We start from the raw sequence: 9,833 nt of genomic DNA, 5'->3' as shown, positions 1-9,833 counted from the left end.
GAGAAGAATTATCTTACCCATAACCTTGAGTTAGCGGCGGTTGTGTTTTCCTTGAAAATATAGAGGCATTATTTGTATGGGGTCCATGTGGATGTTTTCACCGATCATAAGATTCTACAACATGTGTTTAGTCAAAAGAACTTGAATCTTTGCCAAAGTAGGTGGCTAAAACTATTGAAGGATTATGATATGAGTGTCCTTTATCACCCCTGGTAAAGCCAATGTGGTAGCGGATGCTCTTAGCCGGTTGTCGATGGGTAGTGTGGCTGATATAAAAGATGACAAGAAAAAGTTTGTTCGTGATGTGCATAGGTTGTCCCGACTAGGTGTTCAACTAGTGGATTCCACCAAGGGTGGTTTCATGGTCCATAATGGTTCCGAATCGTCCTTTGTGATGGATGTGAAGTCTAAGCAAGGTCTTGATCCTATATTAGTTGAATTGAAGAGGTAGTACTTAAGAAGTCTGTTGAGGCTTTCTCCCAATGGGGAGATGGGTTGCTTAGGTATCAAGGTCAGTTATGTGTTCCGAACATTGATAGTTTGAGGGAACAAATTTTAGAGGAAGCTCATAGTTCTCAGTATTCTATTTACTCAGGAGCCACCAAGATGTACCGTGACCTACAGGAATTCTATTGGTGGAATGGGATGAAGAAATATATTGCGGGATTTGTGGCCAAGTGTCCTAATTGTCAACAAGTTAAGGTTGAGCATCAAAGGCCGAAAGGCTTATCCCAAGATATAGGTATTCCCACTTGGAAGTGAGAAGATGTAAACATAGAATTTATTAATGGTTTGCCTTGCACCCGGAGAAAACATTATCCTATTTGGGTCATTATAGATCGGATGACAAAATCTGTTCACTTTATTCCCGTCAAGGTTTCTTTTTCGGCGAAAGACTATTCTAAGTTGTATATAAGTGAACTAGTGAAATTGCATGGAGTTCCTCTATCTATTATTTTCGATCAGGGTACTCAATTTACTTCTCACTTTTGGAAGCCATTCCAAAAAGGTCTTGGCACGAAGGTTAAGCTTAGCACGAATTTTCGTCCCCAAACCAATGGGCAAGCGGAGCGTATCATCCAAACATTGGAAGATATGTTAAGGGCATGTGTAATAGACTTCAAGGGTAATTGGGATGACCACTTGCCGTTAATAGAGTTTGCCTACAATAATAACTATCACTCAAGTATCGGTATGGCTCCCTTTGAAGCCTTGTATGGTAGGAGATGTAGTTCTCCCATTGGTTAGTTTGAGGTGGGTGAAGTTGCTTTGATAGGTCCCGAGGTAGTTTATGAATCCATTGAGAAAGTTCGGCTTATTAAAGAGAGGTTGAGAACGATTCAAAGTCGGCAAAAGTCTTATACCGATGCGAGAAGATGGGATCTAGAATTTGAGGTTGACGATTGGGTCTATTTGAAAATCTCACCCATGAAGGGTGTGATGAGATTTTGCAAGAAAGGGAAACTTAGTCCCCGGTATGTAGGCCCATACCAAATTTTGAAACTTATTGGGAAGGTTGCCTATGAGTTGGATTGGCAAAATAAGTTGGCGCCGGTTTATCCGGTATTTCATGTTTATATGCTTAAAAAGTGTATTGGAGATCCGGCAGACATAATTCCCCTAGAAGGGTTGGGAGTTGACGAAAGTCTTTCATATGAAGAGGTTCCGTTAGAGATCCTAGACCGGCAAGTCAAGAGATTGAGTAACAAAGAAATAGCTTCCGTGAAGGTTTTATGGAGAAATCACTTAGTTGAGAGTGCTACTTGGGAGGCCGAGGCAGATATGAAGTCTCGCTATCCTCATCTTTTTCCTACTACTCCTATTCAAGCTTGAGGTAAGTAGTTCCTCTTGAGTTTTCCTTTTTTGGGAGTCATGTGTTTTATATGTGTTTTTCCATGATTTCTTTATGTCATGCATGTTCTTGAGAAATTCATATTTAGTAAGAAAGCGAGTTTTTATGATTGATTTTCCTCATGTTGTTGTGCATTGAGTAAGAGTTGTCTATATTCTTCATGAGATGAATTGTTGAACATGCTTTAGTTGTGCTTTTGGTAGTATATTGCATAAATTCTCCATGATGTTGTATTGAGTATGCTTTTAGTTTGGAGAAGGTAGTTCCTCCAATGAATATGAGAAATGTTGAGTTTTCATGCATAATGGGTTGTTAGATGTAGTTCCTACTTCCTTGTGATGCATTGATTTTGTTTTATATGAAGTTAAAGTTACCTCCTTTAAATTGTGCATTATTTTGATGTTGCATGCATGATGGGTTGCTAATCTTGAGTCTTTACTTCCGTAAGATGTCTAGATCGTCATTCGAGGAAGAATGTTCCCTAGGGGGAGATATTGTAACACTCCGGAAATCAGTAGGATAAACTAGAGCTTAACGTAAGGGTTAGAGTCATGAATGTAATTCCTCATACTTAAAATAGAGGAGTTCGTGTTAGAACGTCAAGGTACTACCCCTTAAGGACCAACCATGGGCCCTTGAGGAGGACCCTGGAAACTGCCCAAAAATAGTGAACCAAGGCAGGACCCACGCCCCGTTGGTGGGTCCACGCCCCATGGGTGGAGGTTCTGTGGTTTGGCCAAAAGTTGCAGTCACCAAACCACGATTGACCAGCACGGACCGTGGGTCCAACCACGGCCCGTCAGCATGGTCTCATGGATGACCTGGGAGAAGTTTTGGTGGTTAAGCTTAGGGGTATTTTGGGTCTTTTTGGTTTTAATTAATATTAAGTGGTGTCATTTTAGCCTAATTTAGACCACCTATATAAGTATTTTAAACCCCTATATTAAGTCATTCACCTCATTATTCTTAAAACCCAAATCAATTCCCAAAACTTCTTCCTCACCAAAAACATTCTCTCTAGAACTAGAAGAAGAAGAAAAAGAAAGTTGGAGCTAGGGTTTAAGGAGCAAGGTTTCTCACACCAAATTCGTAGGGCTTTGTTATCAAGGTATGCTAGTCCTTCATCCATGGATAGCTTTCATCCATGGAGTCCCTTCAAAACCCCAATTTCAAAGATAGAAATCCCCAAAAGCTAGGGTTTGATTCCAAAGTCATGGGTTCCTTTAAAAAACGATTCTAATACTTGAATTACGTTATATTATGTATGAATTGATGATTCCTTTTTGTTTTTATGTTGAAATCCCCAATAACCCATGAAATCCCAAAATTTCCCAATAATGATCTTGTGATGTGGGTTTGTTAATGAAAGGAGAGTGTTATGAGATTATGCTTATAGTGATTGGGTTATTTGAGTTATCTTGATATCCATGTATAATGTATTAGATTCTAGATGTGTTGATTTGATATGAGCTTTGAACCTTGAAATGGTAAAGTATGAGAATGATGCATGTTTTTATGGAAATGTATGTATATGTTTTAAGAGCACTTTGAGAGTGAAGTGTCTACGATTATGATATAGTTTTTGTGTTGTTGAAAGGCTATTATCATAGACACACTTATGCATGAAAATGATATGATATGAAAGGTTTTCTCACAATATGGAGATTCTAAGGTTGAAAGGCTTTCTTACCTATTGAATCTATATGTAGACATGGACAGTGAAAGGTTATTCTCACGCATGATCTAATGAGCTATCTTAATGAATCAAGTTATGATTTAACATGTACTCCATGGGAATTAATGCTTAGCTCCGAGTGGATATTGAATATGAGATGGAAGCTTCTACATTAGTTGAGTCCGGCTTCCCAATGGGATCCTTTTACACTAGTTGAGTTCGGGTTCCCAATGTATGTCTCATGAGATGGAGACCTTTTACACTAGTTGAGTTCGGGTTTCTACTAGCAATCTCCTTATCCCATAAACTATATGCCCCCATAGGTTGTTTAACTAGTGGATCCACCTAAGCTAAGAGTATGGTTCTACCTTAGGCAAGTAGGACATCCCTTTTCAGTGTGGGTAACATTGGGGAATCATGTATAGCTCACATGATCTCATGTCGGTTAAGGCTTATTCTCACAACAACAAGAACAAGAATATGAATCATGAACTATGGTTACTTAAGAAGCTTTTATATGAGTTTTCGATGTGTTAAAGGTGATGAACATGAATGTTGGCCCAAAGAGGTTTACTTAGCATGGGTGAGATTTATGGGGTCTTATCCATGCATTGCACAAGTATGCCTTGAGGGTATTTATGAAGTGTTTCTCTTATTTTATGATGATCTATGTATTGGCTATGTTTATGACTTGTGGTTTTCCACTATCTTCATGATGATTTTTCAACTTGGTAAATTGCATGCTTTCAAATGAAATGTCCCTTTTAGCATATTTTCAACGTTTTTAGGCATGGCTATCGTACTTAGTGAATTTCTGTACTAATGCCTACTTTTCCTACATTTTTTCCAACTGTAGGGTCTGGTTCTCAAGGTGATCATTCTAGTGGCTAAAGCTTGGACTTGTGTATCTTTCGAACTTGTTGGTGAATCCTCATGGTTCGAGGATGACTTTTTCCTATGTTGTAGTTACTTTCATGTATTTTCCCTTTTTGAACATGTTGTATGGGCTAGGCCCTATTTCATTCAAACATTGTAATATATAGCTATATTGAGACAAGTCTGGACTTCCGCTTTCGTTGATGAAAATTTTGGCCTTGAAATGTGTTTTTACTCTTATTGTTCTATTACTTATGCTATGAGGACTAAATAGCTTGTATGGAGTCCTTCGGGGTTCTATACGCCATGTTGCATCTAGGGGTACCCATTCTTTTCTTTTCTTTATTACTTTAATTTTTTTTTCTTTCTTCTTTCTCTTCTTACTTCTCTTATTTCCTTTTTTTCAAGAATAACCCTAACCCCAAATTCTCTCATTCTTCTCTAAAAGTGCTAAACTAGGAGCAAATTTCTGCATCTTATTCATTCATCAAGCATTCAAGGTATGTATTTTACTACTTTTTTTTTATTCATGGTTGTCTTGCCTAAGATAGTATGAAAGAAGATGGGTGTGATTTCTATTTTATTTTATAAATAGTGTTTGATGATCTAAGATGTCAATTGCATGCTATGCTTGATTATTGGGTGGATAATTACACTTTTGTGCTTCAAATTGAAGTAAAAACATGATGCCCACAAGGTGTTTGATAAAACTCCTCAATGGAAACAATGAAAAAAAATTAAGAAAATAGAAGGAATAAAAAAGAAAGCAACCCAAATTTGTGATAATGGGTGCACATTGCTAAGATTGGAATGCCAAGATTACTATATTAAGTGAATTATTTTCTTCTTGGCAGAATACTCAACCTAACGGAGAATTCACGAAAGTGAAAAAAATTGAGGGTTATTCCAAGCACAAAAGCAAGTTCTTCAAAAGAAAAGGGTTCAAAAATCTCCAAGGGAAAAGAGTCGAAACCGTTGAAATAATATGATGCCCCCAAATTTGTTTCTTGGGAAGCTCAACAATGGTTTAATGTGAAATCATTCAAAAAGGCCATTGTAGAAAAAGGAGCTGAGAGAGGTTCCTTGATAGGTGATTGTCAGCAAGTTTATCAAGAGATTGTGCGGCGCAAATGGGAAGTTCTTTTTGAGCAGCCTAAAGAGGCTAATATGACAGTTGTGATGGAATTCTATGACCATACCTTTGCACTTATCCCCATTACAAGCCTTGAAAGACCTTTGTGATTTTGAGTGAGCTGAAGCAAGTGTTGATTGGAAAATACGGGTAAACCTATGGGTAAAATTATGCATTGTGTTCATCTTTGTGAGTGTGAGTGTTGCATCTAATTCCGTAGTTTTAAACTGTGAACCATTGTGTGAATATGGAATCATTCCTTCTGTGAGGGCATTTGAACACTATAGTTGAGCTTGAACTTGCATTTAAAGCAAGTATTGTGAGTTTGAGATTCTTTGATAATGGTCTGTCACAACTGCAAATTTTGAGTGCACATTTGATCTTTGCATGAGTAAAGTGAGTCTTGTTGTGTGCATTCATGATTGAGGCTTGTGCAGCACTGTTCGAGACATCCCTTTTTGAACAGCTGAACTCGAGTTTGCTTGAGAACAAGCAAAAGTTTAAGTTGGAGGTATTAATGAGTCCATGATTTGGACTCATTTAGGTCTTGTTTTTCATAGAATTAGTGTCCTCAAATGCATAATTTGTCTCAATATCTGATGAAAACCCTTAAGTTTCAGGTATTTGGAGTTTGAGGCAAAGCATGGACACTACTTGGCAAGAAGATACAAAGTGGCTAAAAGAAGAAAGAAAAGATGACCTGACGATCGCCTAATCCATTAGGCGCGTTGCCGAAAGGCCTACAACCTCGCCTAATGTTCCAGTGTGCTTAGCCCTGAAGAAAAAGGTCAAGTCTGCGAGGAAAGGGAGCAGTCGACGAATCACCGAGTAGTTCCGCGAAGCATCACCATCTCGCCCAATGATTCAGAACGCAAAGATGCTGAAGGCAAACACTGAAAGGCGATGTACCAGACCAAAGGGCGGATCACTGAGTGGATCGATGATCCCGACTAACTGCGCCGAATGGATCCTTAACAGCACACTTTCTAAAAACTATAAATACTAGTTGAAGTTTATTTTAGATAGAGATTTTTTTGGCATAGACATTTTTTTTGGAGAGATAATATTTAACAATTCTATATTTTAGAGGGTTTTGGAGACTTTGTTCTAAGACCTTGAAGATTTAAAGGGTTTCAACTCCAAGAGATTGGGCTTGAGTCTCGAAGATTCTTCACTTTTGACGTGTTTTAAGACTTAATCCTTCATACCCATTGATGGAAACTGATATTGGTATTGATTTTTACTTTTTTACCCCAATTCTTGGGGTGTGATTTTGTGAATATGGGTTAGATTATCTGTTGGGTCTTGCTTGTTGATGGTTAATTTGTTGTTTAAATGTGATTTCGTTTAGTAGTTGTATTTGAACTTAATGGAGTTGTAGTTGCAAATACGATTTCACCTTAGTGTTTTCGTCTTGCTCGAGAGAGAGGTCATAAACTAAGACTACTAAATTGATGGCCGGTGGGATTGGGTCGACATGAGGTTCAACTCGAGAGAGTGAACCTTAGTCCTTCTCCCATACACTCAGCTCGAGAGAGTGAGTGGGCTAAGGAGAAGGTTGTTCTTCATGCGGCAACTCGGTGTTCGAGAGAAAGCGAGTTGATTTGGGGTAAGTTGCTCGAGAGAGAATTTACCCCCTAATATAGTCTAGCCTAGTCACAAATACTCAACAATTTACTATCAAAAGCATGTACCCGACAATTTAGTCTATCCCGTATTTCTATCACATCCCAAGAATCCTGACTCCATATTTGCGTCTTTTATTATTACAGTGTTTTAGTGTTACTTGTTTACAAACCCACCCCCCATTGATAATTGATATCCGTGTCAAACCCCTTAATTTGTTATGTTTTCACTCGATAAAGTTTTTAGCTATGGGTAACTTTAACATTATCGCGCTTAACCACCAATTTTCAGGAACCGCTCCCTTGAGACTCGACCCTAACCCTTGGTTGGGTTATATTACTATTGTACGATCGTTGATAGTTGCATTGGATGTTGCGTCTTGATTACGCAAACATTATTCACTCAGAATGACCTGAATTTGAGACAACGAAGGTGGATGAAGTCACTCAAGGATTATGATGTTACCATCCAGTATCATCCGGGTAAGGCTAACGGGGTGGCAGACACATTAAGCCAGAAGGCGGTCAGTATGGGTAGTCTAGCTTGCTTGAGTCTGTCCAAGCAACCTTTGGCCAAGGAGATTCAAACCTTGGAGTCTAAGTTCATGTAGTTGGGCATCTCAGAGAAAGGTGGGGTGTTATCTAGCATTAAGGTTGGGCCTACTTTCATTGAGGAGATCAAGGGCAAACACTTTGAGGATGAGAGTTTGAATGAGCTCAGAAAGAAGACAGTGTCTGGCAAGGCACAAGATGTGGCTCTTGATTCGAGTGGCATGCTCAGTTTTAAGGAAAGAACTTGTGTTCCCCGAGTGGATGACTTGATTCAGAAGATGTTGATAGAATCCCATGGTTCGCGGTATTCCATTCATCCGGGTGTGACCAAGATGTACCAAAATTTGGAACAGCTTTATTGTTGGCCTGGCATGAAGAAATACATAGCTAAGTTTGTGGCTAAGTGCCAAAACTGTCAGCAGGTAAGGTATGAGCACCAAAGGCCTGCATGTTTACTTCACCGAATGCCAATTCCAGAATGGAAGTGGGAAATGATAGCTATGGATTTCGTGGTTGGTCTTCCCAAGACCTTGGGAAAGTTTGACTCCATTTGGGTAGTGGTTGACAGACTGACTAAGTCAGCCCTCTTAATTCCAGTCAGAGTAGACTATAATGCTCAGCAGTTAGCTAAGATTTATGTGAAAGAGATAGTGAGGCTGCATGGGGTGCCCCTTTCTATCATCTCGGACCGTGGTACGCAATTCACATCAAGTTTTGGGGAAAATTTCATGAGAGTTGGGCACTGAACTCACTTTTAGCACAACCTCCCATCCATAGACGAACGGGTAGTCAGAGAGAACTATTCAAGTGTTAGAGGACATGTTGAGGGAATGCGTGATTGACTTTAGAGGGCATTGGGATAATTTCCTACTTTTGTGTGAGTTCTCCTATAATAACAGCTACCACTCCAGCATTGACATGACACCGTTCGAGGCACTTTATGAGAGGGGATGTAGATCACCCATAGGGTAGTTTGAGGCTGGAGATGTGAAACCTTTGAGGGTTGATTCGGTGAAGGATGCTCAAGATAAGGTAAGAAGCATCCAATCTAAGCTTCTAACAGCTCAGAGTCGATAGAAAAAGTATGCATACCGTAAGGTAAGGGACATGACATTTCAGGCTGGTGAGCTAGTTCTTCTAAAAGTGTCACCCATAAAGGAGGTGATGAGTATCAACAAAAAGGGCAAGCTTAGTCCTCGATACATCGGGCTATTTGAGATTCTTGACTATGTAGGGCCAGTGTCTTATAGGTTGACCTTACCGCCTAGCCTATTTAGAGTCCATCCAGTGTTTCATGTGCCCATACTGAAGAAGTATCATCGGGACGGGGATTACATCATTAAGTGGGACTCAATTTTCTTAGACAAAGACCTTCAGTAGGAGGAGGAACCGATTTCAATTCTTGATCGTGATGTCCGGAAGCTAAGGACCAAGGAAATAAAGTCCGTGAAATTTTAGTGGAAGCATCGTCCGGTTGAGAAAGCTACATGGAAAATCGAGAAGGACATGCCGGAAAAGTATCCCCAATTATTCGGCGATTCAAGTACTACTCTACTCTTGCCTTAGCCCTTTTCTCCTAGTTTGTCACTCGAGGACGAGTGATGGGTAAATTTGTATCTATTGTAACGACCCATTCTCGTCGTTATGAAAAAGTCAATGGGGAAAGAATTTGGGTCAGAAAACTTCTGATTAGTAACTTGGAAATTTCTAGCCTAGGCCAGATTTGGACGAAATATGAGTCATGTGAGGTATAGGGAAATCTGGTAGTGAATGGGGAATTTAATTATGAATTTTATCACATGAGTGGATATCCAAGACGTTAAGGAGCCCATACGGCTTTACGGAATCGAATTCGGGCGAGTAGAACTCCCGAAACTGATCTTGGAGTGAAAGGGTAGTTTTATAACGTCCTGTTTTGAAAGTGTGTTGTCAAATGGGAGCTTGGAACTCAAATTCTGAGATTTTGTCTCCGTGCAAGCCACTGGGGTGGGATTAATCTTGCCAGGGTAGGGCCGCTGTGGCGGGATGGGGTCCGCTGGGCGGGCCAGTTGCAAAATAAGTCGGGGAAAAACCCCTAAATTGTTATTTTTCTGCAAAACTTTGTTCTTGAGAGCTAAGGGA

Source organism: Solanum tuberosum, unplaced genomic scaffold (assembly GCF_000226075.1).
Source record: "Solanum tuberosum cultivar DM 1-3 516 R44 unplaced genomic scaffold, SolTub_3.0 scf00089, whole genome shotgun sequence".
In the NCBI taxonomy this organism is placed as follows: Eukaryota; Viridiplantae; Streptophyta; class Magnoliopsida; order Solanales; family Solanaceae; genus Solanum; species Solanum tuberosum.
The sequence above is the reverse complement of the archived record's forward strand: the minus strand, read 5'-3'. Positions refer to the sequence as shown.